This window comes from Peromyscus leucopus, chromosome 7 (genome assembly GCF_004664715.2).
Source record: "Peromyscus leucopus breed LL Stock chromosome 7, UCI_PerLeu_2.1, whole genome shotgun sequence".
Taxonomy (NCBI): Eukaryota; Metazoa; Chordata; class Mammalia; order Rodentia; family Cricetidae; genus Peromyscus; species Peromyscus leucopus.
The window spans coordinates 73,976,687-73,991,350 of record NC_051069.1 but is presented as its reverse complement, the minus strand read 5'-3'; positions in this window follow the sequence as shown (position 1 = coordinate 73,991,350).

Below are 14,664 nucleotides of genomic sequence, written 5' to 3'. Positions count from 1 at the left end.
GATCTTCTGGTCCAGTATTTTCATTTTGACTTAAGCCTATCTCTAATGGCTCTTGGTTGGATTCTTGTCTACAATGTGCCCAAGTACCCACAGTTCTGTCAGTGAGTTGTCTACTTTGAGTATTTTTGTGAATGACCAGTCTTTTAGACTCCAACTGAATGTCAGATCTTCTTTGTTCCTTGTGCTTGAACAAATGTCCTGGCACCAGTTAGCAGACTAGGATACAGACTTGGAGCTTCTTGCATTTCTTCCCATGATTCTGGAATTAACTACCTTTCACCAGCTCTCATCATTGTTACTCTTTCAACTTGGACTCTGCCTGTCTTTGTTCTGCTTGTCCCCAAAGCTTACTCCTGGGTTGATTTTGCTTGGTTCAAAGTGCAAAATTGGTCAGATTTTTGTTTTCCCCTAAATGCCATAATACTCAGGAACTGTCTCATGTCTTTCTGCCACAAATAAAACTCAACTACAAGGCAGTGCATATTCTGATACTGTGAGGTTTCCGTCTGTCCTTTACAGGAAACTCACATAGGATGAAGCTCACTGCTGTCACGTGCCTTAAGCCTGTACAAAGTCAGCATCTATGACAAGGCACAGATATATATATATATATATATATATAAAATGGGGAAGATCAGGTCTAAATTTTGTCTACTGACTTGAGGGCTGTTTTATTGCATTATTTTGTGAGTTAGGTCTTATTTAGTTTTCAGCATCTTTATTTTAAGAGACCTTTGCAATGGTTTAGAATTTACTTGTTTTCCACCATCTTTACCTATTTCCATTTACTTCATTATTGTTCTTCAAATAATAACTTCTTTATATCCATCCTTGCCTGATTGTTTATGCTGTTGCCTAGAGAGGTTCTCCAATTTGTCATCACAGTTTAAATCTTGTTTTCAGTGCTGTCTCCTTGAACCCCAACTTCCCTTCCACCAGTACACAAATTCTGGGTTCAAAATAATTCATTGCTTTTCCAACCTTCATCTTGCAAAATTAGATTTAGAGTAAGCACTTCATTTATGTAAGTAAACTAAACAGATGGTAAATCATGTTCATCAATCCAGATAGATGGAGTTGGGTAATACATTTTTTCTTTCATTTTATGTTATTGGAAACAATCTCTGTTTTGAGCAGCCAAATGATGGTTTTAGGAAATTCCAGCAAGCTGGTACTATTCACAGCCTGGAAATTCCTAGCAAACCTAATATCATCAAGAGATGTAACTATGAACAAAAAATTGCACAGTACTCTTTGCAAGACTTTGTAATATGTTTCCTAAATTGATATCATTTTGCAAAACTAAAAATTTATAACACACCAAAAGGGGTTAGAAATATGAATTATGAGCTTGTGGAATCCTAAGGAATCCACAAACAAAAAAAGAAGACTCAGGACCCTATTTAAGGCAGTAGAAAAAATTTTAACTACCATTTCCCCATATTTCAGACAAAATGCCTTGTTGCAAAACTATATAATAATGATGTTTAAAGTTTACTCAAAGAGCCACAAACATCTATGAACAGCTGTCTAATTCCAAATAGCTACTATAAACTATGATGGTATGGAATTGATTTCTTATTAGAAATAACTATTTGCCTGAGGTTGGTTTTTTTTTTAAATTATACAAACCATCATCCTAAACTGAATCAACCATCCTGTTTCTCTCCCTTTCCATTTCCATGATCACACTCATTACATTCAAATTATAGACATATTTGTTTGCATTTATGCTGTTTTTTCTGTCTTCAACATAAGAACGTAGATTTTATGCTTCAGAAGTCCAGAAATCATGGTTTCTTGTACACCAATATATGGTTTATAACAATAGCTCCTGCCCTGATGGGAGTTGTGTGTGTGTGTGTATATATATATATATATATATATATATATATATATATATATCTTCTAAATATATTAACTATATATGCTTAACAATTTTCCAGTTATGATAGACTAAATGAAATTGTATACACTTTTTCTCAGATATTATTGAAAACATTGAAGGCTAAACTGAAATATTTTTATCTATAAAATATATATACAATATATTTGGTTATGAGCTTAGCCTTTAACGGCTGAGCCATCTCTCCAGCACATGAGTGGGGGTAATGAAGGGCAAGGGTCGAGGGAAAGAGAGCTTGGGGGAGCAGGAGATCCCAGCTGGATCAAGAACAGAGAGGGAGAACGAGGAATAGGAGACCATGGCAAATGAAGACCACATGAGAATAGGAAGTGCTAGAGAGGCCCACAGGAATCCACAAAGTTACCCCACAATAGACTGCTGGCAATGGTCGAGAGACAGCGGGAACTGACCTACTCTGGTGATGGGATGGCCAAACACCCAAATTGTCATGCTGGAAACCCCATCCAACAACTGAGGGATCTGGATGCAGAGATCCACAGCTAGGCCTCAGGTGGAGCTCTGGGAGTCTAATTAGCGAGAGAGAGGAGGGTTTATATGAGCGAGAATTGTTGAAACCAAGGTTGGATAAAGCATAGGGACCAATAGCCAAACGAATGGAAACACATGAACTATGAACCAAAGGCTGAGGGGCCCCCAACTGGATCAGGCCCTCTGAATGGGTAAGACAGTTGATTGGCTTGATCTGTTTGGGAGGCATTCAGGCAGTGGGACCGGGTCCTGTGCTCATTGCATGAGTTGGCTGTTTGAAACCTGGGGCTTATGCAAGGACGCATGACTGGGCCTGGGAGGAGGGGACTGGACCTGCCTGGACTGAGTCTACCAGGATGATCTCAGTCCTCAGGGGAGGCTTTGCCCTGGAGGAGGTGGGAATGGGGTGTGGGAAAGGGGGAAGGGGAGAGGGGCGGGAGGGGGAAGAACAAGGGAATTCGTGGCTGATATGTAGAACTGAATTGTATTGTAAAATAAAATAATATATTTATGTATACACACACACACACACACACACACACACATATATATATGTATATGTATATATGTATATATAATAAACAGAAATTATTTGGAACAAAGCACCTTGATCTAATTTTTAGTAAGTGGATTCTAAAGTATGATTATTTGCTATTAATATATTGCTATGTTAAATTAAACTGATAAATCGAAGTTATGGGAGGCAATGGTCCTTGGAAGGGAAGTTTTATACTTATTGACAGAATCATCCTTAATTTTGTGAACTGGCCAATTGAAAGCAAACAAGATAAAATTTTGTCACAAGTGCATTTGGTTACATATTTACATGTGCTTTGACTATTAAAAAGTAATAGTATAGAATGGGAGTGGGTTGGCTGCATACCACCAAAAGTGATGTATGGGGTGAACACAGAGGCTTTTAAAGTTTCTAGTTACTCTAACTTTATGTGAATCTCATGTTGGATAAAGAGCTATTGTAATCATAGCTTGTACTATAAAAAATATATTCAGGAAACACCATACAATAAAATTACCTTCTAGCTATGCCAATGATGTTCTGTTCAGTTCAAGTCTTGCATGCTAAGAAAGACACAGATGAGCACACCCCTTTTAGAGACAAACTCAGCAAGGACACAGGACAAGACTAAGAAAACAGGATAGGGATTCTGATGAACTTTTGGATGCAGCATAAACACTCTGCTCATTACATTCAGGGTTTACCTCATGTCTCCAAACCATTCTTGACAGTATGGCATCAGAGAACTGATCCACAAAAACCATGAGACCCAGACAGGTGGCTGAAAATTTTTAGTTAACTGAAAATTGGGATTCAATTTCTAAAAAAAATAATCAAACTATTGACTTGAAAGTTCTTTTAATGTAATGTGCTTCATGAACCTTAAAATCTTCAAAGAGAGCACAGAGGTCAGAGAAGTTTTCCCAGGAAACTCTTTCAACTGTAATGCCTAAAATTGCATAAATAGCTAAAGTAATGAATCTTTTAAGCCACAATTGTCTTCTGTTAACATTATGAACTTCTTCCCATAACTTCAGCTCAAATCACCCTATTATTTTAGTAATTTTCCTACTCACTAGGATATTTGAGTTTATCTATCTTTCTATGGGGTTTACCGAATATGTGTACATTAATACACCTGGATAAATCTATGATTCAAACAATAAGGGAATCATTACTTTAAAAAAAGGGGTCACATATTGACCTGAAAAATGTTGTCAACACCCCTCATTTATAAGTATACCCAGATCTTTATCGTTGTTACCTCACTTTAGAGAAGCCACAAATGTTGGGATCTGGTCATTTGAACAAGAACAATAGACTGAATTCTTGGTGATTAGGCAATTGTCAAACCATCCAGTGCCTGTGGGGTGGATATTAGGGGTCATGTCTTACTACGCAGTCAAGGCTCCCACTCAACAACCTCTGGTTGCAGAGCTAAGTTGAAGCATACCTAGTCAACTAACAACTAGATGATGCCAGCCAGGTTAGGGGACATGACTGCTGTTAGAAACATTTGTTGATTAGACTTCGGGAAACCAGAAAGTGTGATATTTGTTGGTGCTTTTGTGACATTCATTAGTTTCTTAAGTAGGCATTAGAGAGGACACAGAGTAAAGATCATCTGTTCACACCATTCAATGTCGCTTGAAGTATACTTTATAGGTGAATCACCTGAAGACAGATGTCTATTAAAAGTTACTGATTTATCAACACCACCTCCAATATTTTTATATTGAAGACTCTACCTTACAGTAATCACTGTAGCTGAACCTCCACCTCACAAGTTAATAGGCGACTGCAACTACTGATTTAAGTGAGAATCTTTATATTTCCTTGCTGTCTTGGAGCTTAGAACACATTACTAGTGGAAAGGTCTATAGCAATGCAGGACTATGTTTCTGGCAGTACGAAAGGCGAGTTTTAAGCATTTGAAATACTTCATATTTATAGCATAAATAAAATTTTAGTATAGATAAAAACTTATTAGATGATGACAAACAGGGAAAGTAGAATAATACTGAGTTTCAGTGCTCATGCTTAAAAGAATTTAGTAGTCGGAAAGTTTCCGAGTCTGTTGAGGTGATAGGTGTCAAGCATCCATGTAATAATTCATACCATGATAAGACACACAATTTGCTTAAGGGAGAACATTTATAAGCTGAAATGGCAGGCTATTATTCTTGTTATTGCACTGCCAACCTTAGAAAAAGAAGAGGAGCATTCCTATTCAGAGCACACACTGCTCCAAAACTAAACAGTGAGCTTAGGAAGCAGACGGTATAAGAAAGAAAACCATCAGCGAATACTCAGTGAAGCTTTTGGTACTGTTTGCCTTTGTCGACTACAATAGCTGTCAGTTCACTTCCTCTCACCTTTTTTTGGAATTTTACTAGTGTGAAATTGAACAATGCAAGTTTACACGAGATGTTTGCCTCTTTTTCCAGTCACATGTGAAGGAGAATGTCAGTGGCAAAACCACAGTCAACAATCATAATATTCTTCAAGCTATTGATTTCTTGTCTAAGAAGAAGTGGATGTGAAAACTTCAGTGGGTTTCATGTCACTTAAAGAGAGTCTTAGTACCAGGAAACAGAACAAATAGCATAGAAGCTTGGTGATCATTGGGTTTACTTCGTTTACATTGTCAAGGAGAGGTGAGCATTTGAGATGTGTAAGTGCAGCTCCATGTTCATAGGAATGGAGCAAAGCCTTAGACTTCCCTCCCCCCCAATCAACAAGAAACATTACCTTGTAAAGCTATTTTGATCAGATACCACTTAACATGTACCATTTTAAAATAAAGTGCTTGTAGAATACCACAGAATGAGTGTGTGCAACCTAATGAACAATTTCTAAAGTGAATGTTCAGCACAGTGAGCATTTTAACATTACTTCACTTCTTCATTTCTCTCATTTATTGCACCAGAATCCTTGTTCCTATACTCTCTGTAGATTCTCCACAGGGTATTCACAGTTCTGTACATATGCTGATGGACATGGTTACAGGGGGGCCTTTTACTCCTTGCTGGAGACTGAAGTACTTCCAGTGATATGGTCTTAGGGAGTGGTGGTCATGGTACACGTCTAAATCCTAACATTACACAGCGAATCAGGTTATTCTATGACTCCAACTTTTTTCTTCTTATTTCCTCATTAATAGTCTTTCTTTTGAAGAGCATAAATGCATTTTTTAAGATTTTCTCACAACTCCTCGTAATGCTTCTTGTATTGAACATAAATTTTTAACTTATTCTGAATGCAAATTTAAAACTTGTAACAATTTTGAAATATTAAATATATATTAGCATCATTGCCAGAGATTTGATTTGCTTTTAAAAGAGGCAAATATAAGAACACTGTTATGGGATATAGCTCAGTGGCACAATGCTTGACTAATATGAGAAAAATTGTGAATTTGAGCTCAAGTACTGAACAAAGAAAATAACACTGAGAACATCTAAATAAGTTTATTATGATGTAGCTTCTCTGACATTTCTAGAAGACAAAATCACATCAAACATCCTCTTCCTCCAGTTTTTATAATTTTTCTAGCCCTTCTTCTCTAAAGATCCCAGAGTCTTAGGTGCATGAGTTCTGTTGGGATGTATCAGCTGGAACTGGGTACTATATAATCTCTTAGTCTCTGGATTTTGATTGGCTGTGGTTTTCTATAATTGTCTCCATCTGTTGCAAAGAGATGCTTCTTGGATGAGTGGTGAGAACCGTAGTTATCTGTGGGCATAAGGATTTATGTTTAGGATGTAGTTAGAAATTATGCTTACTTAGTAAAGTGGCGATTGTAGGTTCTCCTTCACACTCCGTGATTTCACTAGCCCATCATTATTGGCTAACTTTCCAGTAGCAGGCATGACTTCCCTCTTGTTGATGAAGCCTTAAGAGACCAACTAGAGAGCTGTTGCTTACCATTAAGGAATGCATGCCATGCCACTATTGCATTCTTAGAGCTGTCATATCATGATGGTCGTAGCTGTAGTTCACGGGCATCATAGCCAGGTAGGACTGTTTGTTGCTTTGCTCCCATGGAAGCTTGCAGGGAGTACAATGCTACTATGAAAGCTAGCCATCATGGAGGAAGCTTTTGGGTCAGATCCATCTCAGGTCACTTTGGTCCTGTGCTGAAGGGCATGGTGTCTTCAGCAGTAGGGACTTACTTTCCACTTCTGGGAGGAAACCGAGGGCAACAGCAATAGACTCCCATGTTTTGGTAGTCTCTTTAACAAAGGTGACTCAAAGAGCCGCTTCTTGTGCCTCCTGTAGAGGTTTGTGTTAGATGATCTCAGGGATCTTGAGGGAGCATTGTCATCCCAAATGGGACAATTTCATTTAAACTAAACCTGTGTATGTATACACAAACTTACTTGTATTATATATAATTTTAGGTAGATAAAAATAATGAATCCTTCCTTATTAATTTTTCAGGTATTATTATTATTTTACCATTTTCCCTTCTTTGAATCTATCTCCATCATCTCTCCTTAATTGGAGCTCTTCACTCCATGTTTTTTTTTTTTTTCAGTCTCCCCCTTCAAATCACTTGTACTATTCTTCCTTTCTTTATTGTTCCTCCATCCTCATGATCTCCTTTTATTTTCCTGGTTTCTGCAGTTACTCCAGGTAATATATACACAATTACACCAAGTAGTCATCCCTGCATATACATACAGATAACATCGTTATACACATTATACAGACTGAATGGGTTATAGCTATGCATTTATGAATACATATGTGTGCAACAATAATTAAAGAAAAAGGTCATGAATCTGAGAAAGCAAGGGAGTGTATGGGAGGAGGTTGAGGGACAAAAGGGAAGGAGGAAATTATTTGATTATATTATGTCAAAATTTATATTTTTACAGAGGAAATAGTGTTTGAATTGTATTTTGAAAACATTCACAAAAGACATAGTTAGACTCAGACATTTTATGAGGATGCTCAAGGCTATGAGGTGAATATGCAACAAACATAACACACACACACACACACACACACACACACACACACACACACACAAATCAAGTTGAGGCAGGACCAACCTCCTCCCCCTGCATCAAGGCTGGGCAAGGCACCCTATTCTCCAACATGGGGAATAGGTTCCCAAAAGCCAGCTCAAGCATGAAGAACCTTTATGACATCCTAGTGTTCAGTAGAATTCTGTCAGAAACTCACTTTTCTTTTTCTCCACATAAGAAAATGAAAAAGGATGGCATAGCAAGTTGAGGTAGGACTAAGCTCCTCCCTTTTTGTGTTAAGACTGAGCAAGGCAATTCAGTATGAGGAATAGGCTTGTTGACACCCATGGATGGCCTGCCCCTTTCTGAATAGAAATACAGTAGGAGTAGATTGTGGGGGTGAGGGAAGGTGGTGGAGTGAATGGGAGAGTTGGAAGGAGGGGAAACTGTGGTCCTGATGTAAAATAAATGAATAAATTTAATTTAAAAAGAAAGAAAATTAAAAAATAAAGACAAAACAAACAAAGCAAAACTAAGATCCCAGTTACAGAGAAGAAATTAGGTTTGTTACTTGATTGTCATTATTATATTCTTCTAGCCTAGCATTGTTGTTATTGGTATTATCATTGCTAAATTACTATTATGGAAAGATTGAAAAAAAACCCACAAATAATATCATCATAAAATGAAATTATATTGATGTTAAATTATAATATTCTAACTTGGCATTAGAAAGAACTTTGGAGATCAATAGCTAACACCATCATCTCCCACGCTAGTGACAAGTGAATGAACTACCCAAGCTTTCAATATCAGAAATCCAAGATTTGTGACTCTGTACAATGCTTTTCTTCTTCATCTTACTGCTTTCCCATTCATTAGGGGATGGATTTCTTGAGAAACAGGTTTTAAAAAAATGAGAGATCTTATTACCTAACTCATCATTCTTATGTTTCAATAGCATTTAAGTCATTCCATCAACAAACATTGTCTTCTCTGAATCTGCTAAAGCAATGAGGAAAAGCAATAATTCAATCATTTTCCCTCAAACTCCTATCGCTTTATAATCAAATGGGAAGGAAAACTATGGGTTCCGTCTTCTGGATGTGACATGGCTATCACAGTCCCAGATTCAAAGCAACTGTGGTTACCTACAAGAGACCCACACAAGATCAAGCTATCTAAAATACCGGCATGGATGGGGTAGATCATCACCAGGCCACACTCCATAATTAGCAGCAAATGGCAGTGGAATTTGCTGGGGGAGATGGAACCTATCTTTATTTAGGATGTGACCGCCAGTGAGTTTACCTCCATCCAGAGAACAGTCCCACACTCATGCACACATGACAGAACTAAGGGGACTTATTTGGTTATCCAAAAACCAGACATGATATTGGGAGGTTGGGCTTTGGGATATGTGTGCAGACTTGAAGGGAAGGATGAAGCTAGGTTAAGTCATATTTTTATTTTTTTGTACACATGTATGAATTTCTTAAAAATAGACAACAAATATTTTAAAAGGCTATAATTATTTCAAGCTATAGCTTCCATATTAGACCTACACTGTAACTTTTTAGGACAATTTACTTGACACCTGTTACTTACAGCATAATCTATTATTTAAAATGTCAGATGAATGAATTATTCCTTCAGAGTTGCAGATGATCCAAGTCTATATCCATATATGTTTTAGAGTCTTACACTTCAGCATATTAATACTCTAAAGGCAATAAAGGGAGAGAAGTACGATATATGTAGAATACTTTACTTTGTGCTTAAAGACGTTGGTCTTGTGACTCATCCAAGACTTCTGCTTTCTGTAAATTGACTCTGAAACCACCATAGGCCCCTCTTAAAAAGCTCTCAGCACTCCTGAATTTGCAGGCAAGGTGGAAATATGATGCCCTCTCTGGGCTTGACTACCAAAAGGAAAATTCATAAAGTAAAAATAACATTGCAAATTGGCTGCTTGAATAAATGTAAGAGATGCATATTTAACTTTGTAATTAGAATATTTTCTGCCATTTGGGGTATTTGAAATGTTGGATAATTTATGTTCATTTTCTTCCCATTAATGATATTTTCAATTGGGAATGCATATGGTTATAACTTTTATTTAGGACTGTAGGAACCAATGCTTTATCCTCTGGCTTTCAATGTATTTGGATTATGACTTTGGTGTATTATTTTTTGTCTGCTTTGGAAATTTTACACCTGTAGCATATCTATCTATCTATCTATCTATCTATCTATCTATCTATCTACCTACCTATCTAGATATAGATATAGATATAGATATAGTAGATACATAATTTTCTAGAATGGCATGTAAAGTATAATAGATTAAATCTACTGATGAACTGTAATATTTGGGAGAAGCTTAACACATTAAAAGTATATATGAAATATAATAAATGTGCCAAAATTTATGCTACAGTTATTCAAATGTTTGTAAGTGCCATATTGACTGGTGGCTATTGGATAAAGTCTGATTAGCCCTGGGACTCTATGATATATTTCTACTAGAGTATGCAAAGACATGACCAAGAAAAGTGGTTTTACTCTTCCACCTGGAGGTCCGCAGTCTCTATAGGTCATCACTGCAATGCATGGGAGAGATAATCCTCAGGGTTCCCATGAGTTCTCACTATTGAGCTTTCCAAAGAAATAAAACATGAACCTGACTGAACACAATGTCCTAGGAAAAGTTTCTAGTCTCAAGAAGAAGTAAAATGGCTTTCATTTTCTTAATGTCTTTTCCTGTCAGCAGTGTAAAACTGTATACCCTATGGAAAAATAATGAAATCTTGAAATTGTATCCAGGAAAATATAGTTATGTGTGTGTGTGTGTGTGTGTGTGTGTGTGTGTGTGTGTGTGTGTGTGTGTGTGTCAGGAAGAGAAGTGGAGAGAAACAGTCTTTTTAACCTCCCTTTTCTGGTTTCATTCTTTGGGATGAATTATTACTTAAAACTGGTATATAAGTTACTCTGAGTCCAAATTTTGTCATGGAAATTTATCCTCTAGACCATATGTAATGATTCTTTATTAGATGCGAAATTCAGCTAAGCTTTTCTGGATTGTTATTTGTTTATATAGAATGGGATTATTTATTTCTATTGAGAGAAAATAAAATGTTTAAAAAATGTTTGTATTACATTTTATGGTAAAAAATATGTTTAAAACTAGTAACTGCAATTATATAATGGATTTTGTGATCACTTTATTAAAATTGTGAGTTTATGGAGTCTTTACATTCAGTATTCTGAGAATTAAAATGTAGCAAGAAATTGTATCATTGATATAAACATTTTTGAGAAGATAAGAATAAATAAAATACTTGTTTTTCTGTAAATGTTAAAAAAGTTGGAGTTAGTCAGTCTTGCTTTTACATTTTCCTATAAAATAATTTTTATGCAAAAGACAGCATCAGCAGGTTAATTTAATATCTTTACTTGTTTCAAAATGTGGGCAAAAAAGTAGAAGAATGAATTAAACAGACAAAAAAAGAGGACATAAAGTTGTGTGAGTAGGGAAAGGGGTGGATATGGGAGGATTTGGAGAAGGGGATGAACATTATCCAAATATATTGAATGAAATTCTCAAAGAAAAATAAGGGAGAGGGGGAGGTAGGGAGGGAGAGAGAGAGAGACAGAGAGAGAGACACACACACACAGACACAGAGATATCAAAGTCCAACATTGCTGGTTTTATTTGAACTTCATATAGTACAGTCTTTGCAATGAACTTTTAGCTCTCAGCCATGGTGCTTCTGGGAGCTTCTGTTGTTCACCTGGCCACTTGGAGGACAGCAGAGTATATAGAAGTCTATCACTAAACATTTTGAGTCTGATCAAAGGACAGTTTCATAGAGAAAAGTCAGACATTTTCATCCCTTTTGTATCATAGCTTGGAAGCAGGGACTGTGGTTTCTTGATGACACACTTCTGTAGCATTCCAAATTTGTTTGCACATGCTCAGTGGCTAGATTCCCAACCACAGCTTTCTAATCCTAGAATACCAAGAGCAAGTTTTTCTATGTTCTCTAAAACGATAATGCTAAAAGCAATATTTTTCTTAATTTCTATAATATGTATTTCATTGTTTTGAGAATTTCATACATTGAGTATTGTATTTATATTATTTCCATCTTTTCCTAGCCTCCCTCTAGCTCCTTCTGTGACCTCTACTCCCTTTTGACCTCATGACCTCTTCTTTAACCAGATTGTTACATTGTATGTATGTGTATGCATGTAAATACAACCTTCTTAGTCCATTTATAGTTGCTTCTATATAAATATATACAAGTTTTTAAAGAAGATAAATACATGTGTTTAATGATGACTATTTGGGATTGGATAATCTATCAAGGGGTTATCCAACATCATCAATAGAAAAAACTGATTCTCTCTCACAGCAGCCATTTATTGCCCATAGTTCTTCATCTAGAAGTGGGACCTTGTGACATTTTCTCCCATCCACAGTAATGTGTAAACTGATATTGTCATTCATTGTTCAGTTCATGTTTAGTGACCAAATGTTGAGATTTTATGGGTGAACAACTTCTTTTCACATACAGAAGACACTATCTCATGGTCTCATAGCTCTTAGAATCTTTCTGCCCCCTCTTTAACATTGTTCCCTGAGCAGTAGGTGTATTGGTTGTGTGGTAGACATATCAGTTAGGACTAGGCAATTGCTCTCCACATTTTGACCAGATATACATTTCTGTGATGGTCTTCATTGGTGGAAAAAGATTTTTAATGAGGGGTGAGAGCTACCCTTATCTTTGGATATAAGGATGTGTATTTAGAATACAGTTGAGAATTTTACTGGTTTAGGAATGTGACTACATTAGGCTTTCCTCTGGCAACAATGTTCTCATCAGCTATGGGCAGTTGGCTTTATTTACAATACCAGGCATCATTTCCCTCCTATTGATTTGGACTTAAGTCCAATTAGGTAGCTGTGAGTTACCCATGAGGTTTAAGGCACTATTCCCTTTCAGTATATCTTGCTTATATATTAGTAATTAGTTAGTAATTGTGGTTCATAGGTTTTACATAGGTTTTCTTTTTTTATTTCTTTTTAAAAATTTCTTTAATTTTTTTGTTGACAGCCTCAGATTCTATGAGAGCTTAGAAAATTCCCATGTGTTAAACAAAACCTACCTTTGCTTTATCTGTTTATTTTCTGTGAAGGTCTATGCTTGCTTAGGAATATTAACTATAAAATATTAATCTCTGGTCCCAATGAGATGGAGGAAATGTCACATGTCAAATCTCAATGAACTACACCCCAAAGGTAGAACTTTAAGGTTTGTTCATGATGTCCTTGTTATAGAGACCTAGTGTTTATTAATACTCATTAATCTGAATGACACCTCATCAGCATCTTCATTGACAATAATTATCATGTCAGCTGGTATCCTGTTATACAGAGTTGATCTAGCCATCTTGTTAGCATATGGTTCTGTCATCCAGACCACTATTAATCCTTTCACTGGAGAAAAAGCAGTGCTTTTGTTCAGGTTGAACACCAAAAGCATGGCTTGGAAGCTAGTGGCAATCTTGATCTGGCTATTAGAATTATAGAATACATGCTTCATCAGTCCCCTGTCTCTCAAGTCTTCATTTTCTTGTCTTTAAGATAGAGTTAATGCAGTGGTACAATAAATAGTGGTGCAGTATGTCATATCATATCATAGTCGAGTATTTCTCAAATGTTGATGTGAATAATAACCTGGTAGATTCTGGAGGTTTTTTAAAAATAGTTTTTCTTTGTGTGTGTGTGTGTGTGTGTGTGTGTGTGTGTGTGTGTGTGTGTGTGTGTTTGCTACATATGTTGTATTTAGGTGCCTACAGAAACCAGAAGAGGAACAGGAATTATAGGTGGTTGTGAGTTGCCCAACATGGCTACTAGGAATCTAACTCCCATTCTTTAGAAAAGCAGTCAGTACTCTAGTCCATCTCTCCAGCCCTAGAGTTTGGTATTTTTCAGCTGGGGAAGTCTGCATTTTTTAAAGACTCAAGTTGATTGTAAGAGTGCTGGTTTTGGATCAGTTTTTGAATGACAAAGTTATAAATGAGAGACTATAACTATCAAGACGACACTGGCCTGCTTGTGTAAAAGGAGAACTCTGTTCTGCAATGTGCAGTCCCTTCTCCAAGAGGTCATCTTTTATCTACACTAAATCTACAGCCTAACAGTACTTGTAAGAAGTCTATAAGTAGCAACAATTCAGAAAAGCAGCCAGTGACTTGTATCACAATCTGATTAAAATGACAAGATTAATAACTGAAGGTCTCAACTTTATACCTATCAGACAAAGTCAAATATGCATCCCTCATTAAGCACACAGGGTACCCTAAGTATAGCTTGTCCACTACCAGCTTCTCTAGGCCAAAGCCTCTCCATCAATGCACACTTGAACCTTTTCTGTTTTTTCATTATCAAATATCTTTCTCCTCTATGTGCATCTGAAACTTTGGCAGACCCTCTGGCTACTGTAAACTCTGGATAAATGGCACTTCTTGATTCTCATTTGGCTGTTCTGCATTGCCCTGTAAATGGCATCTGTTTTCATAAGTAAGCATTTGTGGCCATAGGACACCAGGGAAGAGGAGAGCCGAATGTTCCTCATCTTGTAGGCCTTACCATCTGTCTGCTCTGCTGACATGGCTAGTTCAGGGTCTTACTGAAATCCACAGTCCACTGCCTCCTCTCCAAAACATTTTTTTTTTTTTTCTGAACGGAAAGGAACCAGCCTAATTTT